This window comes from Homarus americanus, unplaced genomic scaffold (genome assembly GCF_018991925.1).
Source record: "Homarus americanus isolate GMGI-L3 unplaced genomic scaffold, GMGI_Hamer_2.0 scaffold57965, whole genome shotgun sequence".
Lineage (NCBI taxonomy): Eukaryota > Metazoa > Arthropoda > Malacostraca > Decapoda > Nephropidae > Homarus > Homarus americanus.
In genome coordinates, this window is record NW_024725031.1 from 5,567,775 (window position 1) to 5,589,049 (window position 21,275).

Consider the following 21,275-nt stretch of genomic DNA (forward strand, 5'->3'; position numbering starts at 1 on the left):
TGACGCCAATTCTGAGGGTCACCATCTTTTTACAGCTTCAGGGAGCCAGATGGGTTTCACATCCCCAATTAGAGGAAGAATTTAAAACACGAGGCCTTAAGAATCCTTGTGGGTTTTTTTTGCCGTGGCCTGAGTAAACACGTGGGATGAGTTCTCCCTTCTTCAGTGACAGACAAAATTGAATATCCAAGGTTTTGAGAAATTATTTATATATCAGGGTGTCAAGTGAATGAGTTGGATGCATTGTCTTATCGTCTCAAGTCACAGTCAGAATTTTGACAAAGGAATGTTTGAGAATCCATCTTTGGTATCGTAACTTTAGTGATCCAGTTAGATAAATTCTTCGACCTCTCGCTAGATGAAGAATTTACGCACCTGTTATACCAGTTTCCCGAGTTTTAAGTGAATCAAATGTGTTCTTCCATCTCTCTATTTAGCGCAAGAATTTACCCAGGAACTAGTGTACTTTCCCATATCTGTAGTTAATGTAAGAATAGACCTTAAAATCCTCTCGAAGAACTCTGACTCTAGTTATCAATGGAGAACTCTGAAGCTCTACGCAATATCTCTTGTTGTCAAGCTCTACGCACAAGTATCTGCCTCTTTCTTAATTATACTCGGCTCGGACTTGCATTCCCTAGAAGGTAACTTTCCTCATTACAAAGGAGCTCAGTGTACAGGACAGAGTGGCCGCATTAATACCTGTCGACTGAACTTGTCTGAGAGTCACTGCTGAGTCACCAAATGAAATGGGATTATTGGGATCTTCCTGTCAAACACGGCAGTTAGTGGTATGGGGGCTTTGTCTCCCAACCCATCCTGACTGTAATATGTACCAGACTAGATTACAGGGGTGGATACAAGATTGGATTACAGGGGTAAGTTGCAAGATTAGATTACAGAGGTATGTGCAAGATTGGATTACAGGTGTATGTTGCAAGATTGGATTACAGAGGTATGTTGCAAGATTGGATTACAGAGGTATGTTGCAAGATTAGATTACAGAGGTATGTGCAAGATTGGATTACAAAGGTATGTTGCAAGATTGGATTACAGGGTTATGCTATAAGATTGGATTACAAGATTGAATTACAGGGGTATGCTATAAGATTGAATTACCTTGGTATGTTCAACATTGGCTAAGTGCAAGACTGGTTGTGATAATTACTCATCTGTGACACTGTACTAACAGCCATTGTACAAGAGGTTTACACAATGATATGTACAAGACTGAACAAATTGTAATATGTACAACAATCGTCTACCTAAATTGTGTACAAGAATGAACATTGAACAGTGACATTATACCAATTGTGATACGTAAGTTATTGAACAATCTGTAAAATGTACATAACTGGCCATATTTGGATGCTGAACTATGCATAAAAAATACCAAGATGATTAGTTGTTGAAAAGTTAGATACAAAACACCAATAAATATGATAACTACAGTAGTGGTCAGTAATGATGGTGAATTATATACCTAATTACACCTAGCTAACCTAATTTGCCTGGGGTGCCTTCCTTAGTGGTCAGACTTTGACAGTAATTCATAAGTAGATCTGTACAGGAGACAAGGAATGAACGCCACTCCATAAGTCTTCTCCATAGTACTTACAAGTCTCTTAGGGTGATGATTAGAACTATAAGCCTTTGATATTAAAAATATATTAGCCTTTGAGATGATTTACGCTTTAACCCTTTGAGGACGATGGTTAAAGCTGCAAGTTTTGAGAATGATGGTTTAAGCTAAAGGCCTTTGAGGACGATTGTTAAAGCTGCAAGTCTTGAGGAAGATGGTTTAAGCTAAAGGTCTTTGAGGATGATGGTTAAAGCTAAAGGTTTTTGAGGACGATGGTTTCAGCTATAATTTATTGAGGACGATAAATTCAATTAACATGTTAAGGACGACAATTTCAACAAAACTCTTACTAGGACGATAATTTAGCAATAATCCTCAAAGGGTTAAATCACCATTATCGAAGTGCTAGATTAAGTTAGGATGGTGTAGGTAAGGTTGGTCGATTAAGTACAACATCGAGAGTAAACACGAGGAGGTATCATCACATACAGTACACTAGGGGGGTCCTGTCAGGGTATTCATAGAAGGTTTGTGAAAAAAATACAAACACTGATAACCACTTGACCGCGACTCCTGTGGTGTATGATAATTGCGTCGTGAGAGCGGGTACCCTGAAGCTGGTGCGTGCAAGTAGCCCGAGATGGATTTTTGCGTACATCCACGAATTATAGCCCTCCTTTTGGCAGTATTACCCCCTTGCTGCCTGGATATCCCCACAACAACACCGCTTCCAGTACTGATCCAGCGTTTAGTAAGTCTGGATTAGTTTGATTTAAAAGGCGGGTGGTAGTTATTGCGATATAGAGATAGAGATATAAGGGATAACAAGCATCTTACTGAGAATAATATATTGCTCTGGTGATGGCAGCAACGTACACCAGGCAGCCTCGGGCATCAGCTGAGTGGTGGCCGCCATGCTGGAGCCAAGAGCCGGTTCTGACGCCCTAGGTCTCTCTCCCTGCCCCGCCTCTCTCTCTCCCTGACGACCCTAGTGCTCTATCTGTCTCTCCTCTCTAAATCTCCCCCCCCCAACCTTACTCTCTCTCCCTACCTGTCTCACCCCACTCTCTCTCTCTCTCACTCTCTCTCCCTTTTCTCTCCATTTCCTTCCCTGTCTCCCTGCCTTACCCAGTTCCCTCCCTATCCACCCTATCTCACTCCCTCCCTTACCTTCGTCTCCTTTCCTATCACACCTCAATCTCTCCCTGCCCCACCTCGCTCTCTCCCTCCCACGAAACGAATACAGGTAGTAAATTTTGGAATAGATCTCAAAGTGCTTATAAAATGTTGCAATAATTTATAGAAGCTAAAATGTTGCAATAAATATTTGATACACTAAAAAATATTGCAATAAATAGTTAACGTGTATCAAAATGTTACAATAAATATTAAACTCATTATAAAATGCTGCAAAACATATTTAACTAAAAAATATTGCAATAAATAAATAATTAATAAAAAATTGCACAAGATGTACAGCTCCAAAAATATTGAAATATAAATATTTACCTCGTAATAAAAGTTGCAACAGCTGCACCAATTACGTTATCAGGGTCACTCTACGGTGTTTAAGGTACATCTCCACAAGCAAAGGTCATACAACGCTGGATGATCATGCACGACGCCCAGCCTACGCATGAGAGAACTAAGGAGACGCTACTTCGGGTGAGAGAACTTGCCGAGGTGAAGGATAAGGCATTAGGGGAGAATGTCTCGTTTTTTATATTATTTTCAGGTTAGATTAGGTCAGGTGAATTTTTTCCCTATGATTTTGTTCCTGGATTAGGTTAGGTTAGATGAGGTTAGGTTAGGCGAGGTGTATTTGTCCCTATAATTTGTTCCTAGATTAGGTTAGGTTAGGTTAAGTTAAGTTAGGTTAGGTAAGGTGAAGTAACTTTTTCCCCTGTGATCTTGATCCTAGATTATCATATGCTGCGGTGCTTTCTTATCTCGTGAGATTGAGTCAAAGTTCTCCTCGTGTCATGATTCAACCACCACCTCCCCCTTCCTTCCCCACCCTCACTCCCCCTTCCCCCCTCTCTCTCTACCCCCTCCCTTTCCCTCCCTCTCTCACTACCCTCTCCCTCCCTCCCTTAACCCTCTCCTATATCCCCTCAGCGCCTACAAACCTCCAAATTTCACCAATCACTCAGGGGTTTGGTCTCTTATATCATGGAAGAACACACACCATTACAAAAAAATATCACCACTTTTTTCTCCTATCAAAAGCTTAAGAACAGCCTGCTAAGCATTGTGGGTTTTTTAATCTTGTGTTGCCTGTAATAGCCTGCACTTGAGGGTACCAATAAAAGACAGGCTATGCAGGTTGGGGTGGGGTCAGCAGCCTATACCACGCCCTAGGGTAGTTCCACAGTGTGACTTGCATCCTCTCTCTCTCTCTCACCTACTTAAACTCTAATACGACTCTACCCTCTTCCTTAACTAACACACCAAAAACTCTCCCTTCCTTTCTCTCCCTCCCTCCCTCCCTCCCTCCCTCCTCCCTCCCTCCCTCACTTACGACACCCTCCCTCGGCCTAAGACTCATTCACATTCAAATTCTCTCTCGTTCGAAAGACTTTTACACTTAAGGGAATTTTTCTCTCCTCTTTACGACAGATTGTCCCGCTTGAATGGGTGCTGAGCTAATGGTCAAAGGGGGTAGGGGAGAGGGGGTGGGAAGGGGGGAACTAAGGGAGGTAGGAGGTGAGTAATTGGAGGAGGGAGGATGTGGGGAAGGGGAGGAGGGAGAAGGTGGGGAAGGGGAGGAGGGAGGTGGAGAGGAGGAGGGAGGTGTAGGAGGGGAGGGAGGAGGTAGGTGGAGGGGAGGAGGGAGGAGATGAAGGTTAGAAGGAAGGACGTGAAGAAGGGGAGGAAGGAGGAAGTGAGAGAGGAGAGGAGGTGAGGAAAAGGATTAGGGAGGAGGTGGGGAAGGAAGAGGTAGGAAAGGGTGGAGGAGGTGGGGAAGGGGAGGAGGAAGGTTATATGTGGGAAAGAAGAGAGGAGGAGCTGCTTTATTAATGAGGACTCGGGGTCGTGTTAATGAGGGGAGGGGAGTCGGTAGTCTTTCAAATGGGTGAAAGGTCGTACTTAAGGGTAGGTCATGCGTAATGAAGGGGCCGTGTTCAATAGATAGGTCGTACACAGAGGAGAAGTCGTACTTAGCTTTATTACTCTAGGGGAGGCTATTACTGGAGGGAAGGGTCGTACTCAAAGACAGGGTCGTATTGGAGAGAAGGGTCGTACTCAAAGACAGAGTCGTACCGGAGAGAAAGGTCGTACTCAAAGACAGAGTCGTACTGAAGAAAAGGGTCGTACTCAAAGACAGGGTCGTATTTACGGAGACAGTCATAATTAAAGGAAAGTTCGTATTCAAGGGAAGTAAATCGCCCTGAAACAGATCATCATCAGCAAAAACTTGACGTCAAAGCCTGGGTGGGTCGTTTGTCCTCGAAGTAGCACTCACACATAAGTGGCACCTCATACTCAAACAGTTCACCCAGCTGGAGTAGATGAGGTCATACTCGAAGTTACAGAGACAGACAGCCAGACAGACAGACAGACAGAGACAGACAGAAATTGAGGAAAAAACAGACAGACTGACAGATAGACAGACAGATAAACAGATATACAGAGACAAACAGACAAGAGACATAGAGAGAAAGACATACATACATACAGACAGACAGACAGACAGACAGAGACAAACATACAGAGAGATGGAGAGACATTCACAGACAAAGACACACACACACACACACACACACACACACACACACACACACACACACACACACACACACACAGACAAAGACACACACACACACACACACACACACACACACACATATATATTCCCCTTCGTTCCTTCACTGTACCCAAATATTTCACACCATTTACCCTAAAAATTCCCCCAGATAGATAAATGGGCCGTTGTTATGGTAGGGGAGCACCACAGCAGAATACATCACTTACAGCAACCAGAGGGAATGAAGCAACGAATGGAGGACAGGGAATGAAGGAACGAATGAAAGACAGTGAATGAAGGAACGAATGAAGGACAGTGAATTAAGGGAGAGACTAGGTTTATTTTTTCATTCAAAGCATTCATTCTACATCCATTAAGAAAAATACCTGGACAGACAGACAGATTATAACCTAAAACTATACCTGTATAAATCACACCTTATACCTATATCTACCTTCACTAATAAACTCATTAGAATATTATTTTTACCTGAGTGAGTTTCCACCATACAGAGAAGTCTAATATTCTTACTCCCATCTCTCCATCTTCATAATAATGCTCCATATAATCCCAAGGCCGATAAAGTCATTAAGCATCATCATTTGTTACCCTCGTCAGTGATTTATTAGGCTTTATGACAGGTGAGATGAATGACTGCAGGTAAGGCATTGCACTGTTACGGCTGCTGGGTTATACTGTAATGATGTTGGGTATGTTGGAGTGAAGATGGGGATGTTGTAATGATGTTGGGTATGTTGGAGTGATGATGGGTATGCTGTAATGATGTTGGGTATGTTGGAGTGATGATGGACTATGTTGGAGTGGAGTGTTAGGTATGTTGGGTGATGATGGTTGTATACTGCAATGATGTTAGGTATGTTGGAGTGCTGATGGGTATGTTGGAGTGAAGATGGGGATGTTGTAATGATGTTGGGTATGTTGGAGTGATGATGGGTATGCTGTAATGATGTTGGGTATGTTGGAGTGATGATGGGTATGCTGTAATGATGTTGGGTATGTTGGAGTGATGTTGGGTATGCTAATGTGATTTTGGGTATGCTGACATAGTGTTGAATATACTGAAATAATCCTCTGTATAATCAAATAAACTTGAGTATACTGAAAAGATGCCGAGTGCAATAAAATGATGCTGAATGTACATAATAATACCAGAAATAAACAACAATTATACCAAAAAATCAAGACGAGTATGCGAAAAACAATACGGATTCTGCGCACACAAATATAACTTGAGCATAATTAAACGTATGCAAATGAGAAAATAATCCTCGAGTATAATAAACAGGACACTGAGCTTAATTCTAATAAATGATCATGAATTTGGCCCAATGATAACAACAGGTAGATGTCGGGTCATTAACCTGCCTTGTCTCTCACAGGTGATCGAGTCAGCTAAAGGAATTATCGGGATTTCGAACTACAAAAAAATTATCCGCGTAAAATTATGAAACTCTGATAATTAATTCTTCTTTGTGTCGTATTGTAAGTGAGTCAGTTTGATAGGTTCTCATATTACCAGTTAGGAGAGAAATGTCTGTAAATTGAGTGCACCAGTTAGTTATGTCGTCACACTCCCAGTTAATTTGACGTGGTTTAAGTGAGCCAATTAGATTAGTTTTTGCTCACCAGTTAGTCACGTTCTCACACCACCAGTCAGGGGAAAAAAACACAATTTTTTCTGAATATTTGAGAGCTCAGTTATATACCAGTTATATAAATATTCTCACATTACCAGTTAATAAAAAAAAAAAAACGCCCGTAGCTTAAAGTGAACCAGTCAAGTTACGTTCCTCAGCTCACCAGTCAGGAGGGGAGGAGAAGCAGAGATGAGGGAAAAGTTATCGTACAGATCTAGGGAACCGAGGCGGGGAAGGTGGGTTGTAGAGTGGCGGCGCTGGCGGGTGTTGTCTAGAGATAAGGGGTCGGGGAGGAGGGAGGAGGGGGTGGCTCTGACAGGTGCTGGTATTTGTCCTGTGACTTGTCTGTCCTTGTTTGCTCATTACGAACCTCCCGTTGTTTGCTGCCCTTCCCAAACACTTGTCAAACATGGGAGACGAACGGAAGCGAAAAAAGAAAGAAGCAGTGAATAAGGGGTGTGGGGGGAAGAAATAGAAATTGAAGAAAGGCTCAACGGGTCCCACTCCTAAAGGGCCCTAGTTTTAATGAACCCTTGATCGGATATGCCGTAGTTTTTAATAGGCTCCAATTCTAATAGGCTCGATTCCGTTCTTGCTTTCTCATTAGTTGATTTATCCTCGTGCTTTGTGTCTGGCTGATCCAACCTCGTGGTTTCTGATTGGCTGATCCATCTTCGTGTTTTTTCATTGGCTAGTTCAACTTCTTGTTTCCTGATTGACTGGTTTAACTTTGGGCTTCCTGCTTGGTTGATCCAGTTTCATGAATTTTACGAAAGGAGATAATCATGCGTTCTTATTAGCTACTGTACCCATCTGTTGTCTCCATCTCGCATTCTCATTGGCCACTGTTATGTTTGAGCGAGTTGTCATTTGTTTTGGTGTTTATCTTCCTCGTTCGTATTTTTTTACGACTTGGGTACGACCTTGAATACTAATGAGTAGAGGAGTCGGGCAGCTACCACAGGGTCAGTCAGCTGCTTGTGATCATCATTCTAGTTTGGCGAGGGCAACAACTCTGTCTGTTCTATGAGGCCTATGTGAGAGGGGATCCACAACAGTTTAATCTTGACACCCCGGTCAGTAGTGAGGACAGAGAGTCAGTGATGATGAGACTGTCAGTGACAGTGGTTTCAATGAATTTGATAGCTGTGAGTATAGCAACTAATTCAGTTTGTAGAGTGGATGCTCAGTTGTTAATTCTAACTCCTCTTTCAATTGTATTACCGTTGGGTTGAGTTACAACGATAGCACTTCCAGCCCTCCCACAGGCGGTGTTAAGAGATCCATCAATGTTGATGGTCTGTGTGATATTATCATCAGTCTGTAGGGTGTGTATGTGTTCAAGAGCTCTCACTTTGGCAATGTGTTGGAGATAAATACTTTGTATAATTAATTTTTTTTGGTGGATATGTCGGTATTGTGATATCGAAGGGAACTGTCTGCCAGGGTGGAAGGAAGTGCTGTTGTGTATCAACTTTGTACAGAAGGTCTAGTTCAAACAACTTCATATGTATAGCTGTAGCTTGCATCCATTTAAATTCACCAGTCCCATGGTTCATACATTCTAGCAATTTTAAGGAAACAATGTTATCTGGATCACCACGCAAAAGCCTCAGGGCTATCATGAGGTTGGCTTCAAATATTCTATCTTGACACTGGGTATACCTAGTTCTTTCCTCATATTAAGTATTTTAGTGCTCAGGGGACATCCTAGGATAATTCTGAGGGCTTCATTTTGTATTTTTTAGAGCTTGTCAACGCCTTTCCCGTCACGAAGGCCCAGGACTGGTGCGTGGTAATCTATCAGAGATTTTATATAGCTTAGGTACAGTCGAGGTCAAAAGTCTTGAACACTTAGCAATATCTGGCATCCACGTCCGAGTTTTATATATATATATATATATATATATATATATATATATATATATATATATATATATATATATATATATATATATATATATATATATATATATATGTACATATATGATTGGGATATACTAATAACACTAATTGTCATCACATATTATGCCTGAACCACAAAATGGGATAAAACTCTCCTTAATACCTAAGATCTTCGGGTATTTACATGCCAAATACTGTCAAGTGTTTAAGACCTTTGACCCCGACTGTACATTGTTTTAACAATTCTAAAATACAGCACCATAATGTGGGCTGTACCCCTACATACTTTCCCCACCCATTCTCTCCCACCATCACCCCTAAATACTTCCTCCACCCACCCTCTCCCACCATCACCCCCCACATCTCCCACCCACCATCTATAGATAATCACCCACCCTGCAAGATGCGGTGTTCCCATATATTATATCCCCCATGTCCCTCCAAGCACTCACAAGGTACAGCAATTATAATCTCTACCTCTGGGGCTGAATACTCAATGGCCAGCACCGCCTTGTATGTTCTTTAATTATGTACTGTCTAAGTGAGAATCCTAACCTAACCTACCCTAACTTAGCCCATCTTATCCTAACCTAACCTACCCTAACCAAAGATGATTTAGCCTAAACCTAACCTAACCTAACTTAAACTAACCTAACTTATCCTAAGCTAACCTAACGTAACCCCAAGCTAACTTAAGCTAACGTAACCTAACCTACCCTAACTTAACCTAAACCAAATAACCTAACTTAACCTAACCTATCTCAACCTAAACCTAACTTAACCTAACCTATCTCAACCTAAACCTAACTTAAACTAACCTTACCGACTCACTTACCTTACAGAATAAAAATGGATTCTCTAAGGATCCTACATTAAATACTTTCCCTTATATACGTACAACTAACCCACTTAAGACACCTAAATAGATTCTTAAAGGTTCTTCTCTTTAAGTCTTCCTCAACAACACGAGATATGGTGAAGGAAAAATGTAGTATAATTTACAGTAACATACAAAGTCGGATTCTCAAAGAGTCCATGTTAAACTTTCTTCGTAACTGGAGACAAGAAGTAGTGTCTCAGTAATGCACTTAGCCGACCACACAAAGATGGCGTTAAAATGGCATCATAATTACCCTGAGACTGTCGGTATCTTAGCTACATACGTTCCCTTATCCCGAGTTGCAAGGAAGTAAGGGGCGGTGTTGTGAGGAACGGACGCTGGTCACACACAGATACCCTCTAAACGCAAGCACATAAACCTTACGATTATGAGCTTCGGGGTAAAGGTAGTAAAAACTCGTAAGACCGTCTAGAGTTACGAGAACTATGAATTACGTTTTGTAATAAAGTGAGACAGGTTTCTAAGATACTCATCTGCCGACTTATAGCAGACGTAGTGGAACCTATCATTGGATTCTTAGAAATTCTTACGCTAAATTCTTACTCTTAAATGACCACGTCAGGAAGGAAATGACTGGTGGAATCTAAGAAACAAAAATATCAAGATTAAATGGCGTAACTGGCATCGAGATTGCACGAAGACTCAAGTTACGGAGATGGTTTCTGTTATCGTAAGTTAAACGAACAATAATTACCTTACGCTTGTTTGAGAGTTCGGTCTGTAGTCGGTGTAACTGCACAGGTCACTGGCATTGGTCGACTTGGTGGTGTTGCCAGGCTGTTTTTTGTTTGTTTTTTAGTGCATGTAATGGGTGGCCCTGGCAGATATAATTCATTTTTTTTTTTTACACTTTATTGTCTGGTTAAACGAGTTACTTGTTTTACCCGCTTGTGTACAGTGATATTAACTGTTGTACTGAAGGAGTCGAGTTATGGTACTTAAGTGGTTAAGTTATCGTACTCTTGCGTTAATTCATGCTACTCTAATATTCAATTTACATCATCGTGGGGAAGGGTTAAAACTATGGTACTCAAAGGGTTTAGTTATTGTACTCGGTCAAGTTATGCTTCATGTGCTGAATTATCGTACTCAAAGGGTTGTTATCGTAATCAAATCTGTGTTATTATGATCAAGGGTTTAAGCTATTGTATTCATGTGGGTTTAATTATCGTACTCAAGGGTTTTTGTCTCAGGGGTCGGCAAGTAGGACTTAAAACAGCCTTAGCTGCGTATAACAAGGACTTCAAGGACCCCTATGAACAATTAGCTAGGACATACAAAACCCCCAGGAAACAACAGATAATCCATACAACAGGTCCTAGCAATCGGCACATAAATCATAAAATAGATCCTAGCAAACGAGCAGCTAGGACCAACGAACGAGCATCAATAGAGAGAAGGAAATTAGGAGACCAAAGGTGATAACGAAGACGGCGTGTTAACTACCTGATACTCCTTGTGTTGCGACGCGATCAATCCCTACAACGCCTGAGGGCCCAGAGATGGCAGGTGGCAGGTCGTTCCTGCAGGTGCTTGGCTATGAACCTCTCTCCTTCGTCTTGCTTGGTTGCAGACGTATGTGTGTGTATGTGTGTGTGTCTTATACCGTGCAATTTGTGTGTTTATTAGCAATTTTGAGTTCGAATTCTTATAAGATTTTTTTTCTCGACATTCCACTACCCGCCTGTCCTGATCTAATTGATGTTGTTATACTGTAACCTGAAAGTTTTTATTTTTTTCTCAAGACTTCGAGACAAATCACTTTAATTACAGTACAGTCTTGATGCAATATCGATGCCATTTATTTTTTTTACCATAGTTTAAAATTGATGCACCTCAACACACCACCACAGGTAAACAATTAGGGGACAAATTTAATGCCAAAACCTTCGGAATACTGTGCATAAATCTACATAATGAGAGAGATAGAGTTCAGACTTTATATACCGCGTTCTTTATGGAGTTCATTTGGTTTTTGTTGTTGTAGTGATGTTAGCGACGATGGTGTGAGTGCTTCAGTGAGAGTAAGTGAACGCTGGTGATCACGTGATGTCAGCAGGAGAGGCGTTGTTGTTAATGGTGATGATATAAGAGTATTTACATGCGAGTCTTGATGGCTATAGTAATGTTGACGATACTACTACTACTATTATTTTTACTTATTTTTCTTGGCCTCCAGCCTCCCCTTATAGCCATACCTTCACCGCCATTTTATTACCTTAAAATTAAATATCCTAATTCATAAGTAGCTATCCTAAGTGTGTTGAGCTAGTTGAGCAGCAGATCTATGCGGCATTCAGTGACTGTTGCCTCATAGTCAATATCTGCAACTGTTGTCGACTTTGGGACCGATGCTCTCGTTTCCCTGCCAGAGCAAAGCCGACCTAAGGAGAGAGAAGGACAGTCGACATCTCATCCAGGCTGTAACATAACTTCTGGGCTGCTGCTTCTGTTCGGATAGCACCTCCGCGAGTCTGGAGTAGAAGCATCTTGCACTTGGTCCCATCCCGCCAGAGGTTGTGAACACCAGAGGAGTGAAGCTGCCTTGATCAACATTCTGAATTCTCTCCCCGTATGCCCTTATATTACTATTAATACTACAACTGCTACTACAATTGTTACTTCAACTATTACTTTACCTTGCCCAAAGAGGTTTCAAAGGGCTCAGTTACGTAATTATTGTATTACTGTATTGTTTGTATCTGTAAATTTATCCCAACGACTAATCTCAGTTTCAAGTTTATTTTCTGAAAAATTTTCTGAAGGAATAAAAAATTTGTTTCATGTTACTTTTCTATAAAATGTCTTATTACATAAACAGTTTCGGTAGGGAGTTTCTCTCTGTTAGACTTTCAGGGTGCATCCAAAGCATCTGCTAAACTTTCAGGGTGTTTCCAAAGTTTCTGTTAAACTTTCAGGGTGTATCCAAAGTTTCTATCTGCTAAACTTTCAGGGTGTACCCAAAGATTCTGTCTGTTAAACTTTCAGGGTGACCACAGTTTCAGTTGAGGCAGCGTACGTGCAAGGGCTGGTAGGTGTGGCCCCAGGGAGTACCTTGAGTTAGAGCAGCAACAGGGTGATGTAGACGGTCACTATACTGAGGCAGGATCCAGTTGGGAACGTGGGCTCCTCCTCTTCTTTTCTTATTTTTCATCTACTCCTACTCCTCTTCTTCATCTACTCCTCCACCTCCTTCTCCTCTTCTTCTTCTACTGCTCTTCAACTTCTCTTATTTTGTATGTATTTATACTCTTCTCCTTCGTCCTCTTCTCTTTCATCTACTCTTCATCTTCCTCTATTCTTCCTTTTCCTTTTCCTTCTTCTCCTTCTTCTTCTCAACCTTCATCATAGTCCTCCTCACTGTCATTTTCTTTCTCCTCTTTTTTCTCCACCGCCTCTTCTTTTGCCTCCTCTTCTTTCTCAGCCCTCTTCAACTCCTCATCCTTCTCCTTCTCGTCCACCTCTTCTTCATCCTCCTCCTCCACCATCTCGTTCTCAGCCTCATCCTTCTCATCTTTCTCCGACTCTTTCCTCTACATTTCTTTACCATACCCTCTTCTTTTACCTCTTCTTCCATCTTCCCCCTCCTCCTTCCCCCCCCACCACCCTTCCTCCTCCTTAATCTCCCCCTCCTCTCTCCACCCCTCTCCTCATAGTAATCATCCATTGTAAATATTCCCAGAGTGTGAAAACTTGTGGTAAATGAAGACGTATTAACTCTAAACACCTTCCCCTCTCCCTCACAAACAAGCGCCATGGTGGTCATTATTATTCAACATATGGATATTAAGAAGCGAGAAAGCAAACTATATAAAAGAATAAGATTATTATGAAAGTAATACAAAGTAAATATTCTCTCTGGGAAGATATTATCGTTAGAAGGTTGAACATTCACTTGAAAAAGACACACAATTATTTGTATATGAAAAATATATCATTGTTGACAATTGAAAATATACAACAGCAAAACAAAAATAAGTATTTGTCAAAATGAAACGAATTTTAGAAGTTTTAAATAGTTAATTTACTTTTTAAAAAATTCCTTTAGTAAATAAATCATTAGAAATACCCTACTAAATAGATATAAAAATTCCACCTTGATTGACAGAACTCGTGTTGAGAATGGATGGAAATTGCGTTATCGGGTTCCCATGGTAACTTATCAATCCCTCCACCATTATTATGACCCTCACTATCACAAATCTCGGCCATCCTACCTCACCAGTACCACTCCATCACTCTCACCACTTACTGACCAGTTTCCATAGGCAGATAGCCATAACGGATCACCGGGAATTATGGACACGATCGTAAGGTGTGGGTTAAGGGTCATAGAGATGTGTGTAAATGTCTCCCAACTAGCATTACTGTTCTGTAGAGGCAATATATGTAGAGGTGGCTGTACGGTGCCATTCTACGGTCGATGAGGTACCATTGTATAGATCTACAATAGGATGTGTCTTATGTGACTGTGATCATAACGTACCACCATTGTAGAACACACACACACACACGCGCACACACACACACACACACACACACACACATCATTGCTAACACATAAGACAACAAACACACATGACATACCATTAATAAATCGTACAGTGAAAGATCATGACGGCTCTTCCTCACCACAAACGATCAGATAGGCGAGGCTCAGGGGGGTCAGGGCGTATGTTATATTATATGAGACTCGAGTAAGGACCAACTATGAGATCCTCCTACGACTCGAGCTCGCTAAAATGGAGGATCCAATCACGTCTTATGAAGTTTAGTGGCGAGATAAGTGAGTGAGTCTCTTGTACCCTCATGCAAATGTGATCTAAACTGCTTCTGTTTTTTTTTTTATAAAGGATTATTTCTTATCACGGCTATAAACATTGGAGGAGAGAATCATCGTAGAAGGTAATTATTCACTTTGTATCTTTGTGTGTGTGTGTGTGTGTGTGTGTGGTGTGCTATCTTGTCATCTTTCTATCCACCCATATAAGAAGAATGAGAGAAATAAAGACAAGATATAAAAAAAGGAATAAATAAAACGCAAAAGAAACGAAAATAAGAACAAGACCACACCTGATACCCCATTAACAACGGCAGGTAAAGTTCTCTAAGGTTAGTTTTAACGAGTGGGGGAGGAACTGTATGCGGAGTTATCCATACACACACACACACACACACACACACACACACACACACACACACACACACACACACACCACAATTCTTACATAACCCTACATCATCAACTCATCAGGGGGCACAGTTTAAGAGATACCTGTATATTAATTAACACAGGTAAACTCAGGTAACACTGACACAACGGGCTACTAGCAATTAAGTGGCCGATATTTCAAGAAAAACATCTGTTGTCAATGAGAAAATGATTCAGATGTTTGAGATGTTTAGAAGATAAAGAAACATTCAGACAACGTTGGCCAATCTCGTACGTAATAGCGAGGGAGGATATGAATTATTATTGTTATCGGGGTCTGGTGTCAGGTATCAGCCCCCGAGTGTCAGGTGTCAGCCCCCGAATTCCAAAAGGGTCTGTTGCCTTATATAGATATGTGTGTATTTGGCTCGCTGAAGCTATGGCACTAATTTGATAGTTATAATGACGTCGGAATGACACTGAGATTACTACAGCCGGATATGTTCTTTTACCTAATTTGGGTATGTATCTATCTTGTTCTCTGAAGGTATGGGATTACTGAAGCAACTAAAATTATGTGTAAACTGAACTATGACTCTACTGTAACACTAAAAACCCGTTCTGGTATTTTATCTCTTTTACAGAAGATACGAAATAAACAAAGCAGCCCAAAATGACGTCAAACTTCACCTGAGACTTTACCTTAATTAGGTCCGCTCTCTTATTCCCACTAATTAGTAAATAAATTGAAAATTAAGGATCTAATTGAAGCAAAACAAAAAAATCCTGATAATTTATATATGAAGTATTATAAGGCTCTATTACGGCTTAATCATAAAGGCTAATTGAAATATAACTCATTTTCACCAAAGAAAGACATTAAACATTAGAAGAAATTAGATCCTCAGTGTTTACAGGCTTTAATAAGTAGTATCACTGTACTTAATTTTACACTGGAGTCATTTTCACTCATTATTACCAACCGTGACGACCTGAAACACTTCCCAGGGCTGCCAACCACCACTAGCAGAGTCATGGCAGGTTTAACACTGACAATTACTAATTTCCACGGGAAATTATCACACTCTTGCGTTCCTACAGCCCTTCAATCTCCCACCTACTCCCACAAGTCTACATTTTCCACACACACTCCTTCACTCACAAAATCCCGAAATTTCACAACCTATACTATCTCTAACTCCCATAATCCCACAATCCAGGGACAGCCATACTATATGTTCCCACAAAATCCCACACTAGGAGGACTAATCCCCTGTTGCAGTCAGGACAAAATCCCTCCCAGGCATAACTAAGCCAGAGGAAGGAAAAAACAAGTCAATTATCACAAGTTGTAACTGGGAATTAGATGCTTTGAGCTGGACAGATGTGTCGTTGCCATGGTAACTCAAGTGTGTGTGTGTGTGTGTGTGTGTGTGTGTGTGTGTGTGTGTGTGTGTGTGTGTGTGAGAGTGAGAGAGAGAGAGAGAGAGAGAGAGTAAACACACACACGCACGTATATATATATATATATATATATATATATATATATATATATATATATATATATATATATATATATATATATATATATATATATATATATTTGTTAAAATCACACACGTTTTCATTGTGATTTACATGAAATATATATATATATATATATATATATATATATATATATATATATATATATATATATATATATATATATATATATATTTGGACAGTTAGGTAAGTATATAGAAAGATGAATCTATCTATCTATCTATCCAGACTGTCCGTGTGTGTGTGTGTGTGTGTATGCATGTGTGTGTGTATGTATGTATGTATGCGTGTGCGTGTATGTATGCGTGTGCGTGTGTGTGTGCCCTATTTACGAGAACACCAAGATATCACAGATTCCCACAAAGGTCAACCACCTCGTCACCAGTCACCTCACTCATTCATCACATTCACCCCTGACTCATCACATTCACCCCTGACTCACCACATTCACCCCTGACTCACCACATTCACCCCTGACTCACCACATTCACCCCTTATTTACCACATATTCATCAAACTCAACGCTTACTCACTAGTCATCACATTTATTCCAGATTCATCATAAAATTCATAAGAACACAAGAAACATAAGGAAATAAGGAGTCTGCAATAGGCCTGTGCATGGCAGCTCCTGTCTGGATTTACAACCACTCTCTATCGTCCATGAATCTATCTTGCCTCCTTTTAAAATTGTATAGCGTTCCAGCACTTACTACAAAGTTGCTAAGCTTGTTCCACTCGTCTACCACCCTATTTGTGAACCAGTTTCTTCCTATCTCCCTCCTAAACCTAAACTTATCCAATTTAAATCCGTTGCTACGAGTCCTATCCTGCTCGGATATTATAAGAACTTTATCTATATCTCCTTTATTGATTCATTTCACCCACTTAAATACTTCTATCATATCTATCATATCTCCCCTTAGTCATTATACATCCATTAAAGTCATCATTCATTCATCAAAGCGACCCCCTTAACTCATCACGTTAACTTGTGACACGTCATATATTCATCAGACTCACCACTGTATTCAACTTTAAATTTATCAATTCCCAAAAACGATAATTCGACACTGATATACAACCAAAATATACCACTTGCATATATCAGTCTAATATAACATTTTAACAGTGGCTGGAACGTGAACAACAATGTACTCGTATAAGAAGAGACCCACAATGACAGATGAAATGTTTATTCCAAACAGTTTCGACGATAACTGTTGCCCTCGTCAGTGGAGTTACAGAAAGATTGGCTCATTCATCACTACGTAAGCTCTTTGTATTCAATACACCTCACCTCACCTCCATCCCTAACTGACCCAGCACCTCTGATCAGGAAAGAGACCTGACCACCAAGGCTCTAGTCACAGGGCCCAGCTTAAACATGTCCTCACTCAAGTTAAAATTGTTATAATTTTGTATACAAACTGATTTGACGGTCTTACATTTCTTAACATAATTGCACTTGTAAAACAATAGGCTTATCTACCACTCTATCGCACGATTATTTTTAGACATTGATAGTATTCCCTGTCTCATAGGTATACTTATGTTCTTTAATACCAGTTTCTATATTCCTGCCTGTGTCCCCAACATAAACTAAGTCACAGACCTTACATGGAATTCTACACACACACCTGTTCTGGAATCAATGATAGTTTTATTCCCTACCAGCATGGCCTTCACAACTAGAAGCATATCAAAAGGCAATATTTACATCAAGATCCTGGCTTACTGAATTGATAACACTAAAGTTTGATACATACCGTTGCAATACAATAATAACAATGGTTGCCCCTCGTGTAACGAGGATGGCCGGTCCAAGGGCCACCTAAGAGTGAACAACCACACCCTGAGTTAACGAACTGCATGACCCAGTGTCAAGGAATAGTCCGAGAAGACCGGACAAATCGCCAACTGTACTGGCTAACCATTCCCTCGGAACACGATCCGCAAATCGATTAATATCCAGGTCCCCAATTACTGCTGGGTAGACAGAGGCAAATGGCATAAAGAAACTTGCCCATAGTTTCACCCTGCCCGGGGATCGAACCCGGATCCGCTCCCTTGCGAGGCGAGAATGCTTCAAACATAGGATGGATGGATATGTGAGCGATAGGGGTTGTATGTAAATGGAACTGCCCAGTATGGGCCAATAGGCCCGCTGCAGTTTCCTCCATTCTTTTGTTCTTATGCTGACCATTACACCACAGGTAAGCTATACCACTCTGGTATACTATTCTAACATACCAGTCTAATATAACACTTGAATTTTCCGCCTTAATATACTACTACTCTAATATACCCAGGGTATATGACCTGGTTCTCTATCTCTCACTCCTCATATAACTTAAGCTCTGTGTGGTATAACTCAAAGCTAGATTAATCGCTGTCGGTGTAAATCTCTAGCTCTTGGGGTTAAAGATAGAGGAAAGATAGAGAAAGAGAGTGAGAGAGTGAGAGAGAAAAGAGAGAAGAGAGAACACATGGAATGGAATCTTTTCCCTATCATTATCATTTAAAACTCTCTCTCTCTCTCTCTCTCTCTCTCTCTCTCTCTCTCTCTCTCTCTCTCTCTCTCTCTTTGACACATCCTTGACACCAACTTCCCCATCCCATAAAAGAATCCAATACCCGCTTTTAATCACCCTCGGAAAATCTGTCTGTCTGTCTGTCTGTCTCTGTCTGTCTGTCTGTCTCTGTCTGTTTGTCTGTCTGTCTGTCTGTCTGTCTCTGTCCGTCCGTCTTAATGTATCTTTTCTCTTTCTCAATCCCTCTCTTATAAACTCATAGGGAGAAAATTTATGTCTCCGGTAGAGGTTCTCAAAGTAAATTTATGACCCGTGTCCAGTGAATGTATGAGAACAGATCTGAATAGGGAGTATCACTGAACCTAAATGGCAGGAACTGAAGGTGTATGATAGAGAGGGGCTGATCCCGTGGGTGTAAGTTGCTGTGTGTGTGAAGGGCGTGGCACAACCTGGATACACACACACACACACACACACACACACACACACACACACACACACACACACACACACACACACACACACACACACACACAAGCAGTTGGGTAAGTAAGGACCGAGAGATAGAGAGATAGAAATTAGAGACAGTGATATAAGTGAGAGATATAATAGACAGATAGAAATAATAGAAAAAAGAAATTAATAAGAAAGAGGAAAAGGGTAAGAGGGAGAGAAAAAGAGAGAGGAAGAGAACGCGATAAAACTCACCAGGCTGGCAGACAGGTATGATTCAGAGGACCCGATGGCTGATGGAACAATGACGGCAGGCCAACAATTTCACGGTGAAGCGAGTGAGTGAGTGTGAGACTCTCTCTCTCTCTGGGTCTGTGTATGTCTGATTCTCATTCGTTCCCAATCTATCCATCTATCTATCTATCTATCTATCGGTTTGTCATTTTCTATCATTTCTCAGTGTCTTTCTCATTATCTTCCCAATAACAAGACAACAATTAGGGGAAATAAGAGGATCCAATCTTCTGAAAATTCATAAATTGTTCTCAAGCACAAGGGAGTTAGATGCATCCACACACATATTCCATTATGAGAGAAGACCTTTAACGTAAGAATCTCTAGAGACACATAACGTAAGAATCTCTAGAGACACATAATGGTATCATAGTTCAAAGGTGAGATTATTACCTGGATATTTACGTTAATACTTTAGGGGTTGGGGGGATTACCTTAATATCATTTGAGAATCTAATTTATATCGTAGCTTAAGTGAATTAGATACGTTCTCATAGTATTGGGGAAAATAGTTGTTACGATTTTTTTTCACGAGAATTCATTATTACAACGTAGCTCAGATAGATACGCTCTCACATTCGCAGTTAAGAGAAAAAGTTAAACATGCAGATCAGTACAATTTATTCTTTCAATGAATACGTACTGACTAACTCACTATTTATTTTACTTCCTCGTTTTTTAACTGAAAGGACCACCAAAATGGAAAAAACATGCCAAGCAAATCGGTCAAATTTATTCTATTCTGTAACTTGCCGCAGTAAACCGACGGGCAGCGACAGGGTAAAAAGATTTGAATAAAATGTGCCGTGTAGTGTGATTACGATACCAAAAATATTTCCTTAAAAAAAAGGTTTAAAAGTGTCGAAAAAAGTAAAAAAAGTAAAAATCATTAAATAAAATGGCATAGAGTATTCATCGAGAATATACAAACATAAAATTAGTGTTCGAGAAAAAGTCGAAAAAAAATGATTTTTTTTAAGTAACAGAATTAATGGGAAGAAGTTATAGATGATACATTATCAAAATTCTTATATAAAAATGGTTAAAAGATTAACTAAAAATTAAAGTAGGAAAATAAACAAATATATCCAAAAATAAATAACAAATCAAATAACAGTATTGAAAGAAATTGCATAAAACATCAAAATATGAAGAAACAGTTTGAGTACAATATCTTAAGCCCTGAGCACAATGTCTTAACCCCTAGAATACATTATCTTAACCCCCTGAGTACTAAGTCTTTACCCCATGAATATCTTAACCCCTTGAGTCCTATGTTTTGACCCTTAGAGACAAATATACTGACAGACAAACATAGATTAAAGCAAAACATCATAAAATAAGTCTCACTCACACACACACACACACACACACACACACACACACACACACACACACACACACACACATACCACTGTAGTATTTTGAGCTATTTTTGCAATCATCGTTTCCTATCCCGTTCTTGCCTATGTATTTGTAAATAGTTTTTCTCTCGATTCACAC